General features: G+C 37.1%; 1 protein-coding gene across 4 annotated transcripts in view; it reads right to left on the bottom strand.

Annotated features, from left to right (window-relative positions):
• The window catches only part of UNK (unk zinc finger), a 56612-nt gene that overhangs the window by 44159 nt on the left and 414 nt on the right, over positions 1–12039 (bottom strand). The window lies entirely within an intron of this gene.

Below are 12039 nucleotides of genomic sequence, written 5' to 3' on the forward strand. Positions count from 1 at the left end.
GGGAATTCTGGGAGTTGAAGTCCAGATATCTTCAAGTGGCCAAGGTTGGGAAACACTGATGTATGCAGAGTGCAGGGCAGTGGCTCCCTCATCAGCAAAGACCAATAGCTGAACTTTCACTGAACTTTCACTGGTGCTGGCAATTGCAAAAGCTACAGGGTTTAATTTGTTTAATCTCTGGGAAGGGATCAATAAACTTTGAATCAGCATTTTGGAGATCCTGCAGATGTTAAAAAAAACCTGTAGAAAGTTATACCAAATCCCCTTTGCAATTTTACCCCCCTCTGTATCAATGTGCATCTGTTGCATTTTAGTAGGCAGAGTCATGCTTTTTCTAGTTGCTCCTTTAAGAGGCACTGGGCCACTTGCCTCTCACGCAGAAATCCAAGATGCTTGGGAACTGTGCATTTATGAGTAGTAGAGGGCAGGACATGAGGTGATAGCTGAAAGTTGTCTTAGAGGGACATACTGAAAAAATGTACTGTTATGAGCAAGGGATAGAATTTCAGTCGTGATAGGGAGTATAGCATTTTATATTGCCACAATTTGATAACTTTCTCAGTTTCTCCATGTAACACTGGATGTTACATATATAATAAATGAATGTTAATATTTAATGTGGAAGAGGTCCTTCCAAAATTTGGATGTAAACTGATTTCCTGTTCAAAATGATGTGATGTTCTCTATACCATGGTTGAAAAGAAACTAAACTATTTTCTGGTATGGCTGAAAGGAATGAAATAGGTCACTTCATAGTTACCAAAAAATTGGTCAACACTTGCACTAGTTAAGTTGGTAATAAAATCTAGTAGTGATCCATTGTCCCAGGACCATGACAGAATTTTAAAAAGTTGCAGCATGCCAGATGATTTTCTAGGAACTGACTTTGCTCTATAGCAGGCATGACAAGAAGAAACACAACCCTTAATAACTTCCATTACCCTTAGACACAAGAAGCCGCTAAAGACTTGGAGTTTAAATACCCCCTCCTCCCGTTGTCCTCTTTTGTTGTTGTGGCAGTATTGTAGTACTTGTTCTCTTAGAGCAGAGGTTCTTGACTTTTCTAATGCTGCGACCCCTTAATACAGTTCCTCATGTTGTGGTGAATCCCAACCATAAATCTAGCCCCAATTCTCCCAACAGAGCTTTAAGCTGATTGGCAGGAAGGTCAGAGGGACATCCCCACCGTAAACGCCTGATTGGTCGGATTGTAAAAATATGTTCCAAGGCGCCAGAATAGAAACTTTAGTTCCTAACACCATGGGAAATTTGTCTTTTCTCATGGTCTTAGGCAACCCCTGTGAAAAGGCTGTTCGACCGCCAAAGTGGTCCCGACCCCCAGGTTGAGAACCACTGTCTTAGAGGAAAGGGAGTGAACAAATAACCATTGTTAACAGCTGCCCTTCCTCTACAATAAAAAGTGAAAAATTGTCTTGTTGGACTTTCTGGAAGTTGTCCATCCAAGCCCTACATATAGACATGGGTGTCAAACTCAATTGCATCACACGACGAATCACTATGTTATTTTGCCTTTGCAGAGCTGCATGTGACACTTGCAGTCCATGGGCCACCAGTTTGACACTCCTGATATAGATCCTACTGCTGCTGCTATATCCGAATCTGCCATAAGAGATCAAAAGTCTCTGCTCCCAAACTTTTAAGGAGGTATGATTTACAATTGACTCAGAGGTTACTTGGCTGAAGCATGGGGGGTTTTTTTGGGGGGGGGGAAACTGTGCCCAACTCTTTGTCAAGAGGTGATGGAATTGAGCATTTTGCAAAATCCTTAAATTCTTATGGTCTCTATGAATATGTGTTGGGTCGACAGCTCCTTCAAGAAAGTGCCTCCATTGCTGGAAAGCAGTTTTCACTGTAAGCAACTCCTAACTGAAAATGTCATGGTTCATTTTTGCTGAATGAAGTGTTCCAGAATAAAGGCACCCAGCAGTAGATCTGATCCCTGCTTTTTTCTCTTTTTGAAATATACTGCTCAAAAAAATAAAGGGAACACTCAAATAACAAATCCTAGATCTGAATGAATGAAATATTCTCATTGAATACTTTGTTCTGTACAAAGTTGAATGTGCACAACAGCATGTGAAATTGATTGTCGATCAGTGATGCTTCCTAAGTGGACAGTTTGAGCTCACAGAAGTTTGATTTACTTGGAGTTATATTGTGTTGTTTAAGTGTTCCCTTTATTTTTTTAAGCAGTGTATATCTGCTCTTATTACAATATCAGAAGTGAGTTTGAACTATAAATGGATGGATAGGATCTGGGTACCTTATAACAAGCCATGAAGCAAAAAGTTTTTTTTAACTCTTGAAACACCTTCTGTTCTTGAATAGATTACAAGAACTTCCAAGCCCTTTTTAAAAGATTGAGACAGTGGTTTTATATAGTCAGCAAACTTAGGAATGCATTTCCAGTATGAGTTAGAAAAGCGCAGAAATCATTGCACATCTAATCTGTGTGTAAAGATGTGTTGTACTTTTCCAAGATCAATTTTGGTGTTTTCAGTTGAGATCCCATACCCGAAATCGTGTAATTTAGACAAGTCAAATGCACACCAACTTTGCAAAAATACTTGCTTTCACTGAGCCTTTGTAGCACGTTTTGACATGCAACTCCTTCAAGAAGGGATTTTCAGAATAAACCAAGATCATTACATTTTCTTCCCTGTCTCAACTGTTCTAGCTAGCCATCTATCATTACACATTATTGAACCAAGTCATGCAAATTATTTGAGGTGTTTTGCCCTATGAGTTCATTTCTTAGGTCTTCAGCAAGCCCTTCTTGGTCTATCAGAGGGAGATCTTTCCATCCCACATGTCATTGCATCCCACATCTCTGTCAAGTAATTTAAAATCTCAAATGTATCAACTCATTCTTCTCTATCATTCTTTTTTAATTCACTGTGAGCATACTAGATCTTCAGTGCATGTTTTAAACTTTTGATAAAGTCTTGATTTGTTCAGTGGCAGGTTGTTGTCCTTCAATAATCAGTATGGCTCATTTAACGGCTCATTCCGTTAGCAATCTTAGCCCAAAAGTTATCTTGGTCCAATCTGTGAGAAATTCTGCTGGTCTGTCAACCATAAACATTTCACACTGAGTAAATTTGGTTCCAGCTATTATGCTAGCTGTATCATGGCATTCTGTAAATTGGTAATTTGTATATCCACTTGCTGCCGATGTTGTAACAATACTCAGCTAAACAATGTGATTGACAGATAGTGGAGTATTCTAAGATTGGAGGCCATTACTAAAAACCAAAAAAGGGGGGGATCTTCTATCTCTAAAAAGAGAGGAGGAGATCTGCAAGACTGATGTTAAACCTTCAAGGTAGACTAGATAAGAAACCAAAACCATGACCATGAATACTACTTTTACTACAGGTAGCTCTTGACTTACAACCATAATTAAGGTTATGGACTTACAACTTTTTATGATATTGCAATGGTCATAAGTGTGAAAAATGTCATGTCACTTTTTTCAGTGCCGTTGCATCTTCAAACAGTCACAACAGTTTTGTAAATAATGTTTTTTATTCACTCCTACTTCCCCAAACATTTCTAGCAGAAAAGCAGAATTTACACCACTATACTTTTTTTTCTTACAAGCCAATTCTTTAAATGAGACGTTATGGTAGGTCGAGCACAACAATCCATTTCCATTCATAAGAAATATCTGAGCCAAAATTACAATACTATTGCAATACAAATACTATTTTAGTCTCAAGATATAACATGTACACAATGTTGACTTAATATAAAACCTGAACTATTACAGAGTAATACCAATAGTTTATAGTAATTAGATTCTAAGTCTGAGACCTATAGCCTAAACTATAATCAATTAGGAGAGAAAAAATAAAAGTATCTTGTAGGAAAACATTTATTGGACAGTAATCTTGAAATAAGTAATTTGAATATAATTATTTTACTCAAGTGAAGCAAAACTATGCATATGAAGCAATACCAGTTTGTACAATATATAATGGAAAAATTAAACTTTTGTACAACAATGGGACTAAAGGTATAAGACTGTCACCATCATCCCTTTCAGATAATATAAATATTAGATTTAAAGTATTCTGATCAGCTATGCTCATTATTTCCTAGATAAAGGGAAATATATTAAGGTCAAAATCTGAAAGAAAACCACGGTGAATTAATAATTCATACATAAAGATTATTAATTGGGACCCTAATATTTTGCCAGTAGACATTTTATTCACGGGACTTTGGAGTTACTGGAAATAGGAGCCCAGCAACATTCCAATACTCACAACAAGTTTCAGTTTATCTTAATTTGAATGCAAACTTTCCCAGACTAACCATGTAGCCCATCTCTGTTCCCATCCTCTTTGTTTGGAAATTTCTATAGTTTCTGAGATTATCCAAGCAACATAGAAGCCTCAGATTTCAGAAATTGTGTGTGTGGCAGAGTGTCTTTAAGTTCAAAGTCAGCAATAGGCATCAAGGTAAAAACCTGCTTCTTCAGGTTTAACATTACAATTAAACTTAAGACAGTTGGTGAAACAATGAAAGTAGTGTATTGAGGATTACCTCAGTTTCCTACACTGAGCTATCCAAAATTCTGATATGCTTTATTCTCCAAGCAGTAGTTACATTCTTCAGTTCAAGTTACTTTCCTCAAGATAATAGTATACCAATACCTGGTACTGTACTAAACCAAGTCAGACATGAGTCATTCCTAATGGTAAAGAGAGATGGCATTTTTGTTACATTTTCTCCTATATCTGTGCACCAAAGCCTTTTCTGGTTAGTTTCTTTTCAAGTAGGACTCAAACCATTAGCAGAAATCTAGTTGAAGCAGTAGTGAAATCTTTAAATGTTTATGTTGTTCAATCTGTGTGCTGATAAGACACTTTAGATATAAAGTAAAATTTACATTTGATTACAAATCTTTAACACTGTAATAATTTTGTAAAAAGAAACAAAAACAAATATTATTACCACATTAAATAAAATTACATATTTGTTAATTGGTTAAATAGCTTTCTTATGATCAACATAAACTACCATAATAAGCATGCCCATTTTCAAATTCTCCAGAATTTGAAACAGTTAATTGTACTCTACTATAACGAAGACAATTATTTTGTCTGGCTTTTGTTTGCTTTTGGAACAAAAGTTGGGGAACTGTACATTGCGCAGAGTAATAAATAACTAAATATACAACCTGCCCAGGAGATGGACAGAAAAGAGAATTTTTTTTTGTCAAATATATCATTTTGCCTGATGAAATGTTCTGAATAGCATACACTCTGAACACTCTTGGTTTATCCCACCATAACTGTTTTCTAACCATAGAGTTCAAATACATTATGAAAATGTCACTTTTCCAGTTTCTTACACAAACTTTTAAAATGTTTATTACTAATACCTATTTTGTGGATTACAAATAGGTGAGTCAAAGGCCAACTGATGCACAGATTCTATTAAGCATATTCATATTCTTATGCTGATTTCACAAATACAGTGTTCCCTCGATTTTCGAGGGTTCGAACTTCGCAGAAAGTCTATACCACGGTTTTTCAAAAATATTAATTGAAAAATATTTTGCGGGTTTTTTCCCTATACCACGGTTTTTCCCACCCGATGATGTCATATGTCATCGCCAAACTTTCGTCTGCCTTTAATAAATATTTTTTAAAATAAACTTTAATAAATAAACACAGTGAGTAATAATCTGAATGGTTGCTAAGGGAATGGGAAATTGCAATTTAGGGGTTTAAAGTGTTAAGGGAAGGCTTGGGATACTGTTCATAGCCAAAAATAGTGCATTTACTTCCGCATCTCTACTTCGCGGAAATTCAACTTTCGCGGGTGGTCTCGGAACGCATCCCCCGCAAAAAGCGAGGGAACACTGTATGCAGAATATATCATGATTGTTGGATCATTATAAACCTGCATGTACTCTTCTAATTTAAATGTTGTGATCTATTTAAAGTACAGTTCGCTATGGAATAGCTGTTTCTGATTATCTACAAACTAGTATATCACAATTAATAGGAACAAGCAATCCACAAGCTAATAAACTATAGTTTAATGAATCGTGAAGTGTAAATTAGACCACATGACATTGTAGCAGAATTCAATTTCCTAAGAAGCTTAAGATTTAAGAGAGAAAATAGCTGTTTCTAACACTTGCAGATATGAAGGCGCACTTGAAAACAGGCAGCTAAATTCCAAGAAAACTCAGGACAAAATAGGAACTATGACCTTATTTATAAGTGACTAGAAAATAAGTGCTTTACTCTGTTTTTCTTCACAATCAGGGACAGCACAACTATTTCTTCAATAACAAAAAAGATAAATTATGACAAATAAAATCACTTAAATATTGCATTTTTCCCAGAAACCTTAACATTCACATTATCCTAGCATCATTTTCAGATGAGAGAAAAAATTATCTTGAGATGAAAAAGGAGATTTCTTTATGGTCACCAAAAGACCTTTACATACAAGTAAGTTCTATATTAAACAGGAACATAGTTTATCATAAGAAGTCTAGTCCAGGCAAAAATAGGAGCCCATCGCATTACATTAACAATCATTTACAGCATTTCATTTGTGTGCACTACTGGCTTTCTTCTTGATTAGTCTGCTTTGAACCTGGTTTCCAATTATTTTATTTATGTATTTAATATGCTTTGCAGAATAACACAAACACTATATTACCATTACAAATAAAACATGATTTGCCTAAATTCAAAGAAAAAAAGCCAACTACACAAAAAAAGGATCTCATCTTGACTTATGCACTATAATTTTAAATTTATGACTTAAAAACTGGTAACTCAGAAGTACATTTCATACAAAAGACGCAATTGCCTATGCTTAAATTACACACATAAACAGTTTCAGCATTAGCGGATCCTTCATGACTGTTTTCTTACCATTCTCACTATTTCAATACAGTATCAAATTCTTTTAAAAGTTCTTTTTCTTGTCTAGTTAAAATTAGCCCAAGAAGGAGAGCGGCTATGGGTAGAATTCTACTTACATTATCCTGTTTTTAAATACATGCTACAAAAAAACCAGTTCCATATATTTTCTTATTTTGAAATCTAAAATCCTTTCAATTTTCACTTCTAAAAGCCTTAACAAAATATACATCTCCCTGACAGTTAAATACAAATTATGCTGAAGCTGTTGAAGTAGATCAGTGTATTTGCACTCAATTTTAAACATTATCTTAATCAAAATACTGTATTACAGATGAAACTCAAAAAATTAGAAATCATGCAAAAGTTCATTTATTTCAGCAATGCAACTTAAAAGATGAAACTAATATATTACATGCAAAGCAAGATAGTTCAAACCATGATTTATCATAATTGTGATAATTATGGCATACAGCTCATGAAAACCCCAAATCCACAATCTCAGAAAATTAAAATATTACATGCAACCAATATAACAAGGATTGTACACAGAACAATATTGGACCTCTGAAAATTATAAGCATGCAGTACTTGGTTTGGGCCCCTTTTACAGCAATTCCTGCCTCAATGTGGCGTGGCATGGAAGCTATTAGCCTGTGGCACTCCTGTTACAGAAGATCAGGATTCTTCAATAATGGCCTTCAGCTCTTCTGCATTGTTTGGTCTCATGTCTCTCATCTTTCTCTTGGCAATGCCCCATAGTTTCTCTATGGGGTTCAGGTCAGGTGAGTTCGTTGGCCAATCAAGCACAATAACCCCATGGTCATTTTGATGCTTTTGGCAGTGTGGGCAGATGCCAAGTCCATCTGGAAAATGAAGTCAGCTTCCCCATAAAGCCTGCCTGTGGAAGGAAGCATAAAGTGCTCCAAAATCTCCTGGTAGAGGGCTGCATTTATCCTGGACTCAATGAAGCACAGTGAACCAACACCAACATAAGACATGGCTCCCCAAATCTGTGAAGTCTGTATGAAGTCTATGGAAACTTCACACTGGATTTCAAGCATCTTGCAGTGTGTGCCACTCCATTCTTCCTCTATACTCTGGGTCCTTGGTTTCCATATGAGATGCAAAAGTTGCTCTCATCAGAAAAGCAGATTTGCATCACTGAGTAACAGACTAAGTCTGTTTTTCTTTAGCCCAGGTAAAGATGCTTCTGATGTTGTTTGTTGTTCAGGAGCGGCTTGACAAGAGGAATGCAACATTTGAAGCCCATATCCAGGATCCATCTGTGTGTGGTGGCTCTTGATGCACTGACTCCAGCCCCAGTCCATTCCTTGCGAAAGTCCCCAATACTTTTGAATGGCCTTTTCCTGACTATCCTCTCCAGGCTGTGGTCATCCTTGCTGCTTGCGCACCTTTTTCTTCCATACTTTCCCCTTCCACATAACTGTCTATTAATGTGCTTTGATACAGCACTTAAAAACATCCAGTTTCGTTTGCAATTATCTTTTGAGGCTTTCCCTCCTTATGGAGGGTGTGAATGATGGTTTTCTGCACAACTGTCAGGTCAGCAGTCTTTCCCATGATTATGATTTCTACTCAATCAGACTGAGAGACCATTTAAAGACTCAGAAACTCCTTGCAGGTATTATGGCTTTATTAGCTGATTCGTTTGGGACACTTTGAACCCGGAATATTGCACCTTTTCGCAATATTCTAATTTTCTGAGATTGTGGATTTGGAGTTTTCATGAAATGTACTCCATAATCATCACAATTATGACAAATCACGGCTTAAACAATATTGCTTTCCATGTAATGAGTATCTCTCATATATTAGTTTCGCCTTTTAAGTTGCATTACTGAAATAAATTAACTTTTGCACTATATTCTAATTTTTTGAGTTTCACCTGTAGGTATGTAGATATCAGGCTAGCTAGTATCTTATATTGGATTTGAGGAAGAAAAGTTTTAAAGTTTTTCTTTATAAAGATATTTTTCTCTCAATAGTATGTGTCTTCCATATTCACAACTGAAAGTTTCTACTTTAAAAATATAGAGAATAACAATTACAAATCAGTACTAGTCTTGACTGTGGCACAATTGGTTTGATGACATGATTAAGGCATCAGGATATAAATCTGAAGATTGTGAATCCTAGATCATAAAAACAGCTGGGTAATCTTGGACCAGCCACTCTCTTCTCATCCCCAGGAAGCAGGCAATGCAAAATTTCCACCCCCCACCCCCCCACACACAGGTACACTCACAAATTTGGTACATGAACCAAATTTCTTATTTAAGACTGGCAACATTCATACTATAATGTTGTGTGTAATAATTCAAAAAATATCTCTAAAAGAAACAGACTGTCAAAAAAAATTCTCCCACACACATGGGCATATTTTATGCCTATAATAATATGCCTCAGCAGCATTTGGACAGACGCTTAAGGGACAAGATGCAGCAACACTACACTGGTATTGTTTGGAAGGAACAGGAGATACATCCTCTGTTTGCAAAAACATCAGCAAAGTATAAACTGTTACACATGAGGGAAAGCAAATACATCAAAGGTAAAATCTGTTGCATTTGAAAGTGCGATCCAAACATGTATATGCTGTAAATATCTAAAAAAGCTACCTAAAACCAACTATTAGCTACAAACTTTCCATACATGTGGTCATTTGATTATGCATTAGTCTCCCACCTTCCTCCTCTTAAACCTGAAGTTCCTTATATACTTCCAACATCTGCTATAGATTTTCTCCCAAATCTCTAGAACTATTCTGGAAGACACCGGGATGAATGAGAACCCATTATGGTACAGATGTTATTCCACTGGAACAGGGCTGTCAAACACATGACTCGCGGATCACGTGCTGGCCACACACATGCACATCCCACGTGATGCTGCCATGATGACGTAAGTTTGACACCCTTGCACTAGAAGATGTACACAATTGGATGTAGTGCAATGAACTTCTTACAATATCACTTAATTTGTCAAAGCTAATTTTAACAAGTCATTTTTAAATTGTACATGTGCATAAACAAATTCAAAACAAAATAAATAAAATATTCATTGTTATGAACCAGATTACTACCAGCTCACATGGCTATTCTTTTTTGTTTTGTTAAATAAATTTACTTCACATTTTGTGAAATAAACTGAGTGAAATTAAATCGGATTTTTTTCACTGATATTTTAAGCAGTGAAAACAGGGACAGAGTGAGGTTCTACAGCGCCTCATATACACCAAGTGTCATCTCTATGTGATTCCCAATATCCCAATGCATTTTGAGAATACAAAGGAAGATGTGGAAGGTGATGAAAACCAGGAAAAAACCAGCTAACATTATACTGACTTTCATTATAATTGCCATTTGCCTACTGTCTGATAATCACATGCATGAATCTCAACAATTCAAAGTTGTGATGATGTACAGCAGGTATATGAGTCTAATCTATAACTTCCTGTTTTGCAATTAAGGACAGTTTCTTCAATCATTCATACAGGTTGAGACTTAAGTAATCATGGTATCATCCTATTACATACTCAGCATTGCATGTATTTAAAAGTTTTCTATTATGTTTTTCATAGGTTTGAGACATTAGCAGCACAACTGACCAATCATCTGAATATCCCTGCAGAATTAGGACCCATTTTAGTCTACCATTCTGTTTCTCCAGCCTCCAACCAGAATGCCTTCAGGATGCTCACAATCATGACATGGAGTCCTTCATATTCCCTTTCCATCACTGTCTCATTGTAACTGTTATTTGGTGGCCTGGTACCCTCATGAAGGTAACGTTCTAATGTCTCCCACATTAATTTATTTAGTCCTTCCCAAACTATCTGAATCAGTGCCCATCACATCTCATAGTAATGAATTCCTCAGATTAATGTGGAACAGGTTATGTATGACCAATTCCCTGCAAAACACGTTTTACCAGATACAATAAAATAGATGTAGGAATAGGTGTTGCTAGTAAAGTAACAATACAAAATAACAATATCACAAATCAACTGTCACCAATAATGTATTTACAAGATACCAAAGTAGCACAGTATTTACCAACAGATCTAAAATACCTGTACCTGCTGCTACAGCAACTGCTCTCAGATATACAAAATTATTGGGAATTCTGAACAGAAGAGGGCAACCTATAAATATAAGAGACAACTTATTCTAATACTTGACATAACTCTTCACGTCGATCTATTAAAACATTTTCTATCGAAATCAACAGAAGATAACAATATTTGTTTACGCTTTGTTATTTTGCAAAGACCATATATTTTGACTGCAAGCGGGATTATTCCCCACAATACGCTACAGGACTCAGAATTCCTTAATTCCTTAAGGAACTGCTTTTGCAGAGGGTTCAAAGCAGGAAGGAAGGAAGGGAAGGAAGGGAGGGAGGAAGGAAAGAAAGAAAGAAAGAAAGAAAGAAAGAAAGAAAGCCAAGTACAGTTCCCTTTATGTTTTTAAGTTTTATTTTGCAAGCTTGGCCAGAAACACGCCTCCCCCACCCCCATCTAATGACAGCCATCAGCGAAAGAAAATGGCGAGGAAAGTCACAGTACTTTTGTACAGTGTTTCACTCAGGATGCTCTCGGTTCCACGAGACAAGACCATGAGTACCGAAAAGCCAGTTTATGGACACTGGCGACAAGACACCCCTCATTTTCCCCCACCAGGACGTTCGGATCACGAACTTTCCGAGTATCCGAGGAGTATTTCATTTGAACGGAACGACTCGTCCTGTCAACCGCTCGGCCAGAAGGCGCGAGGCAGCAGGTTTAGCCAATCAGACAAAAAAGAAGGTGACGGCGAAAAGAAGGGGGCTCTCGAAGAGGGTCAGTAGAGAGACTGAAACCCGCACCATCACCCCCTCCCCGCAACCTAAAGACCAACGGGGAAGCAAAGGACCCGTAGGGCGAAGGCGGTGCAACGCATCCTGGGCACTGCGCGCCTCTTTGCCTCTGTGGGGTGTGTTTGTGTTTATGGGACGGTTAGGTGTGCGCGCGCGCCCGCCCGGACCAAAAAAAGCGCTGGAAGGGGGGGGGTTGCCCGCTCCTTCCCCGCCCCCTCCCATAGCCGAAATTCCTCCGGCC

The sequence above is a fragment of the Erythrolamprus reginae genome, chromosome 2 (assembly GCF_031021105.1).
Source record: "Erythrolamprus reginae isolate rEryReg1 chromosome 2, rEryReg1.hap1, whole genome shotgun sequence".
Lineage (NCBI taxonomy): Eukaryota > Metazoa > Chordata > Lepidosauria > Squamata > Dipsadidae > Erythrolamprus > Erythrolamprus reginae.